Here is a 6,000-nt window from a genome sequence, read left to right on the forward strand (position 1 = left end):
GAAAAAAAACACATAAGCAAACAACAGCAGCAACAATAAAACAATGAAAATATTATACTTTGATTCACATTCAGTCTCTATAGTTCTCTCTCTGGATATGGATGGCACTTTCCATCACCAGTCTATTGAAATTGCTTTGAATCACCTCATTGTTGACAACCAAGTCCCTTGCAGTTAATCATCACATAATCTTGTTACTGTGTACCATGTTCTCTTGGTTCTGTTTACTTCATTTAGTATCAGTTCATGTAAATCTTTTCAGGCTTTTCTGAAATGAACCTGCTCTTCATTTATTCTAGAATGACAATAAAGGAAAATTATTTGGGCAATGCTTTGGCTTCAACTGTTCTCAATCCTTCCTCACTCTAAAGCATGATTTTTTTTCTGGAGTGTTTCATTCTCTTCCCCCTGGAGTGAGAATGAATGGGCATGGGATATTGAGAATGATTCTATTGACTAATTGTTGTTATTGATTGTACAAATTAAGTACTTTGCTGTTTTATTTATGATTACTGTATAGAGCATACAGTTGGGAAAGAAGGCACTGGATGGGGGTTAGATTTGCATACTTAGGTTTATGCCAGGTATGTCTGGTGGGAGATATCTCTGAACATGAGATGCCCAATTAGTACAGAATCTTTGTGGGAAAGGGGGTGCCATGTGGAGGTAAGATAACAAAGCATAATATTCAGGGGAAAATGATTTCAAACCCAGAAGGGAGAGGAGACAAAACACGAGTTAAAAAGCAATGGGAGCTGAAATCAAAGAATCATGAGAAAGGGGGAAAAGATCACTGGAGATGGGCCAAACCAACTGAAAGAAACTGAACATTCACTGCAGCCCTGGTGTGTCGGACATGCGGTCTTTTTAAAGGCAAGTCTACCATTCCTTCTTGGGATTTCTTTGATACACCCTTGATGATTCCCCTTCCCCACTCTTCCCCTCCCACTGTCAACATCCTTCCTCTAATCTGGGTCTTATTGCCCTTTGGTGCCATGGCTGGATATCTACATCTCAATTTCTCTCGCTGCTTTGGAATGATTGTGTGACATGGGAGACACTGGCACAGGACCGCCCAGCATGGCGTGCCCCCCTCAGAGAAGGGGCTGAGCTCTAGGAACAAGCAGCACTGGAGTAGCTCCAATGTGAGCTGCACAAAGTTAGAGAAGCCCCCCCACCATGTTCATAGGGACCACTTGTGTCCGACCCCTGGCAGAGCCCTCTGAGTTCACAGTGGTCTGATCAGCCACAGCTGGGCGCACTAACTTGACTTTACTTTAGTGAGGTCATTTTGGTCTTCCCAGGACAAAAGCCAACAACCACCTAACCTAAAATGAACTTCTCTCCTTGCTTAGCCATGGGTGAGAGAAGGACCACTAAGTGGGAAATGTGAGACAGAGGCTGGATACTGGTCTGTTATTCTGTCCCACCTCCAGTACAAAGGACAAACAACCTCTGTGTTAGGAGAAGCTACTGACTGAGCTTGAGAATGAGGCAACACATCTGCCTTCTCTCCTTTCCTCCCTTCCTACTCTCTTTCATCTCTTCTCCCCTTTTCCCTTCTCCCTTTCCTTCCTCCTTCCTCCTTCCCTTCTTTGCTCCCGTCCTCCTTCCCTTCTTCTTTGCTCCCGTACTCCTTCCCTTCCCTTTCTCCTTCCTTTCTCTCCTTTCCTTTCTCTCTTCTCCCCTCTCCCTTTCCCTAGTCCCCCTTTACTTCCTGCTTCCTCTCTTCTCTCCCTCTTCCTCCTTCTCTTTCTCCTTTCCTCCACTCTTCCTTTCTCTCTTCCCTTCCTTTCTTCCCTCCTTCTCTTCTTTCCCACTTTCCTTCCTCACTTCCTCTCTTCTCCTCTTTCCCTTCCTCCTTTCCCCCTTTATTTCCTCACTGTTTCTCTTTTCCCTCCTCTCTCCCTCTCTCCTTCCCTCCCTCCTTCTCACTCTTCCTCCCTTCCTTCTCCCATTACTCCATCCTTCTTACCTCTTCCTTCCTTGTTTCTCCCTCCCTTCCTTTCTCATTTCTTCCTTCTTTCCTCCATTCCTCCCTCTCTATTTGCAGTTTTGGCCAGAGGATTTTCCCCTCTCAGGCTAATTCTTAAAAAAAGGTCATTCTTTGCCTCATTTTTGCTTCCCTTGCTTAAATCACTGAATGGACCATTGCCTAAGTCAACCTGAGACCTCTTAAAACCTTAGCTTAAAAAGGCCAAGGGTCCCCCCTGCATTGAGTGCCAGCCACCACCAGCACCGCTGTCCCATCAGGCCATTGCTTCTCACACTCCTGGTCTGAGGCTGATTGAAGCCATCTTTAGTTTAGTCCGGTCTCCTCATCCCACCATCTAGAAATTACATTCCACCCATCAGGGCCCTGATGTTTCACTCCTTCCCTCAGGGCAAAATGCTCGAGAGATCCTCCAACTACAATTTTCCTTTGAAATAGAAATGAATCTTACTTTTTAGTCCTTTGTGCACAAAGTGACTTCATGGCTCCCTAGCTAGAGACAGTAGGTTTGAGTCTGGGCTCAAAATAGGAGAAAGGAAGGATTTCCACCCCTCTTTTGAAGCATATAGCTCTATCTCCACCCCCTTCCCTTTTAACAGAAGATCTTTGTCTCCAATTCCGTTAAGAAGACTGGGGCCATTTCCCATGAGTTCCCTCTTCTCCTTATCTACACTTCAAAACCTTTCTTTTCTTAGACCATTCTTGTTTTCTTTGCTTCAGTTTCCCTTCCTTGCCAATGCTGACCTCCTGATCAGTGCCTGTGATCCCATCTCCTCCTATCTTCTTTGAGAGCTTGTTTTATCACTTGTTTATTCTCTATCTTTCAAATTAAATCTTTATCTGATTTTCCTCATTCCTAAACTATACAGATCTTCCCTAGACATAAAAAGGCTTTCACAGAATCAAACCCATGATGTCATTTGGTATCTTTCCTCTTGTTCATCGGCAATCTGTTTGAAAGAGATGTCTGTATACCCTAGATCTCCTTCTGCACCCTCCGTTCAGTCTTCAGTCTCTTGGTATCTGATCAGTCTTGCTTTTGAGTTCAACTATCACCTCTATGAAGGTGCTTTCTAAATCTCCTTCTAATTTGTTCCCTGAGCTTAGCTCCCACATGCTAACTGCCTTTGGAATAGCTCTGTCTGGATGTTCTGATAGCATCAAAAAATATTCCAAATCTTCCCCTCCTCTTCTCCCCTCCTGTCCGCACACTGCCTAATTCAGTCTCTTATTGCTTAGGTTCAAAATCTGTAAGCAGTTTTAACCCTTGTTTCTTCCTTGTCTCCCAAATCTAAATGTTCTCTAACTCCCAGTGAATCTACCTCTAGTCTCTCGAACCAGTCTCTAACTCACCACTCACATAGCCACCGTCTTCATTCATTCACAATCCTATCACTTTTTTTTTGAACTATTGCGATAGCCTCCTGACTGAACCCCCTTTCCTTAAATTCCTGCCCTTTTCTGCTCCATTCAGTTGTCAAATAATTATGTTTGTACCAAAGTCTGGTCAGGTTACTAGTCTCATACTCAAAAATCTTCAATTGCTCCCATTTACCTTTAGGATAAGATAATTATTCCTTTAGATCACTTCCCAAGACTTTCTACAATCTGCTTCCACCCTACTTTTCTTCAAGCTTAATATATTCTAGCTAAAAATATTCTAGCTAAATATTCTTCATGCAATTCCAGTTAAAAACTGCCTTCATTTGCAAAAAAAAAATACTACCTGTGGCTGAAATGTAAACTCTTTTCAATTTTGCCTGCTTAATTTCTTTTCTTATTTTGTTTCAACTCAGGGAGCAGCTCTTCCATGGAGCTTTGATTGATTACTTTTCTTTCTTCATATATTCCGAGAGCACGCCATCATATGCTATTTAATATTATGTTTTTGTAACACTTGTGAAGAGACTTTCACATATCATGAGGAGCCTAGATTATGGATGAGGAGCCCATCTTTGGGAGATGTCTGACTACTACCCTGAAAATCCAGAAATGGTATTACCATCCAGCATATGGTCGTTAAATCCCCCTGTAAGCATTCAGTTCCCAGAGCACAAAGATGAAAAGTTTGATTTACTTGTCAAAGAATCATGGGAAGGACCCTCAGTAATGAGCAGCAGCAAGAAGCAGGGCAGCTCTCTCAGCCTAATGCACTGACTAGGAATCCCAGCAGGCCTTCCTTCTTGGATCCAATGACTATTTTAATCTCTCTTAATCTCTGTAAAGACATGATTGGTGACTGTTCTCAGAGTTGGCTCCTCTTGCAGCTGTTGAGCTGTCTTGCAGAGTAGAATTCTGTGTCAAGTTCCTAAAGTTCCCTGCAAGTCCAAGGCTAAACCTGGTTCCGTCTCTGGACTGCTGGGCATCTCTGAGTGCTTCAGACCTCTCTTGTCTGGACAGTTTTTCCAGTTTTAGACCACAAAGTTCAAGAAAACAGCCCCTGTATTCAGAGTGACAGCCTGCCCCACTCAGGGACCTCTCCATTCTCACTCTTTCAATGAATCCCCAAGATAAAGAACAGGTGGAAATGTGGGGCCTCCAAAACATGAGGTTTTTAGATGAGACATAGGTATTTTTGTCTCTTTTTACGTGAACTTTATTTGTCATTATTTTGTCTAGTTCTAAAAATATTCAGTGCCCTCTGTAGTTTGACAGGTAGGGCACTAAATCTATAAATCATTCCGGGAAGTTTTTGTGCTTGAGCAACTTTTTTTCTCTGATTGACTTTACTAATATTTTAAAGTAGAGGTACCAAATAAGTACCCCACAATCCTATGTACTATTGCCAGTTTAAAATGTAAGTGGGAAAAAATTAACAGAATAAATATCAACATGATAGGCCACAGATAATGTTGCTTTGTGATTTTCTAAATTAACTTTTGGCCTGCAGAGAGGCTTATGATGGGTCCAGCATCCCCCTCTACCTCTTCTCTATTTCAGATTTATATTATTGCCAAAGTACCGATGATTATTATGCAAGGCACTAGGTATAGAAATAAAGAAATTAAACCATCACTGCAGTGGTATTCTAACCAGGACCCGACTTCTGGTGTTGACCCACTTCCATGTACTAGAACTTGGTTGGCAGGAATACAAAATATCACTGGGACTGTACTGAAAAGGAGAAGTAACCCTGCCTAGGTAGGCCCTACCTGCCTGGACCTTTCGTTCTACCGACATAGCTTTGGAACAACCAGGGCTGCTGCCATATCTACACAAGTCCCAAATAAGGGACTTAACTCACTCAAGCAATACGTATTTATTAAGCAATCACTCCACATGTATGTGTAGGCTCTGTGTTAAGTGGTCCAGACCCATGTACAAGCTTAAGAAAAATCATGGTTGAGTCTAGTACGAAAGCTACGTTATGGGTTAAATAGACTTGGCCCGGGAATGTGACCACCATTTACAACCTTGTTTCTATGGGGAATATTTATTCCAAATTCCAAATAATCAACTCATAAAGAAACTTTATGGAATACAGTTGAATTCAACAAACATTTCTAATGGCACTCATGTGTGGAAGGTAGGGATTACCTGGAATTCAGTTTACAAAAATTCACCCTAATTACAACTTTTGAGGTCCATGTCTCTTTCTGAAGTCAGGTCCACCTGCACACTTATTTTTTAGAGTTTTCCAGATGTTCAACTGTTTTCTCAATTCTGGGGGTTTTGTGTGAGTGGCAGTGAAGCTTTGGTTTTGAGTCTGGGATCAGTAAAATTTCCTTCCAGCTAATGCAGTATATCCCCCAAGCAAAAGGCTCCATTTAAAATTAATGCAGAACAAATTCACTTTAGTATAATCTGAAGAGGATTTAACTCGGGTAATTCTGTGAGTGGGGAATACAAATTAAAAGTAAAATGATCTCTTCCCTAATGCTATGCTATCGTGGGTCTTGATTCAGGAAGAAACCATCTGGCTTGAATAATAATGCGTACTTTGGGGGCTTGTTGAATTTCTTTTTTTTTCTTTTCTTTCCTTTTTAGCTAGTTTTGGTGTTGGAGAA

This window comes from Sminthopsis crassicaudata, chromosome 6 (assembly GCF_048593235.1).
Source record: "Sminthopsis crassicaudata isolate SCR6 chromosome 6, ASM4859323v1, whole genome shotgun sequence".
Lineage (NCBI taxonomy): Eukaryota > Metazoa > Chordata > Mammalia > Dasyuromorphia > Dasyuridae > Sminthopsis > Sminthopsis crassicaudata.